Source organism: Glycine max, chromosome 20, assembly GCF_000004515.6.
Source record: "Glycine max cultivar Williams 82 chromosome 20, Glycine_max_v4.0, whole genome shotgun sequence".
In the NCBI taxonomy this organism is placed as follows: Eukaryota; Viridiplantae; Streptophyta; class Magnoliopsida; order Fabales; family Fabaceae; genus Glycine; species Glycine max.
This window is the reverse complement of record NC_038256.2, coordinates 7,537,780-7,539,475: the sequence shown is the minus strand read 5'-3', so window position 1 is coordinate 7,539,475 and position 1,696 is coordinate 7,537,780.

Below are 1,696 nucleotides of genomic sequence, written 5' to 3'. Positions count from 1 at the left end.
GCACCCAAACCCAAAAGTTCTTCTTCTAGTGTTAAGCCACCATCCTCAAGTCAGGACTTTGGTCTCTTTGATGTAAGTTCTAAAATTCATATATGTTTTTAAAGAATTACTAAAATTCAATATTACTTTTTTTCATTATTATGTATGTTTATCACTTTTTTTATTTGTTACATTAGGATTTAATAGAGTACAAGGAACAAGTTGCTAGTTATAGTGGAAAGTCTCAACTTGATACTTATTTGGAAGAAGCGACATTGAACTTGCATTTTACAGCACATATGGATGTACTTGATTGGTGGAAAACTAATAGTCCAAGATTTCTGCATCTTTCTATTATGGCTTGTGACTTGTTGAGCATACCAGTTACAATTGTTGCATCTGAATCTGCGTTTAGCATTGGATCTCGCATTCTCAACAAGTATAGAAATCGCCTCTCATCTGATTGTGTGGAAGCAATTATTTGTACTCACAATTGGAAGCATGGCTTCAATGAGGTTAAAGAACTTCATTATTTACTTTATATTATTTTGGTAATTATTTGTCACTTCTCACTTTTTTTTATAGATGGTGATGATTTGTTTGATGAAGATTCAATTGTGAAGACAACTTCTTCCAAGGGTGCATCCAATGTTGTTGATGTGGAAGAGAATGATAATGAATGAGTAGTTTGTAGGACTTTAAGTATTTTAAGGATTATGTTTGTGGACAATTATCTTTGTGTTGTTAACTTTGTGTTTGTGTTGTTAACTTTGTATTATGTTTGTGGACAATTACTGTAGACATTGAGTTTGATGCTTGGATGTGAGTTTGTGGACAATTAGTGTGGATATTGAGTTTGATGCTTGAATGTGAGTTTGTGGACAATTAGTGTGGACATTGACTTTGATGCTTGAATGTGAGTTTATGGACAATTAGTGTGGATATTGACTTTGATGCTAATGTGAGTTTGTGGATAATTATTGGACATTGAGTAGTCTTGAGTTTATGTTTATGATTATTATTATTGAGTTTGAGTTATTGGATAATTATTTTGTATTGTGGACTTTTAGTTTATCTTTATGATTTATAAATTAGAATTGTTTAGTTTAACTTTGTATATATAAATATTTTTTTAATCTGTGTAAAAATCTTAAATACAGGAAGTTTTGAAATGGAGGGATTAGAGGCGCACAAGGTGACAAGGTCATCTAGATTCTAGATATTGAAGTTTGTGATAGGTTTTATTCTTTTATTGCTTACTACTAGTATATTATTATTTTTAGTTATAAAAAATTATGACAAGAGTTAGATTCAAAATTGATGTTACCAACAACGATAAAGGATAATGCTAAATTGATGTTACCAACAACAATCAAGGACTATACAAAATTTGGAAAATAAATAAACAAATAAATTAGCGAGTTGGCGGGTGGCCCGCGGACCAGCTTGAAATGGGCCGGGCTAGGAAAGGTAGCCCATTTTGCTTAGCGAGGCAGGCCAAAAGCGGTTCGGCCCGTATTGACAACCCTATTGGTGGTTGTCCAACCTTTTAATAAACTGGGCTAGGTACCCAGCCTATATGAGCTCTTCTATTTTGTCCTTCAGGGCCTAACAGTCTTCTGTGTTGTGATCGATACTATGATGCTACCTGCAGTATTTGGTCGTGTCCAACCTCGACCTAGGAGGTTTTGGTGGAACCTTTAAGTTGAAAGCCTCC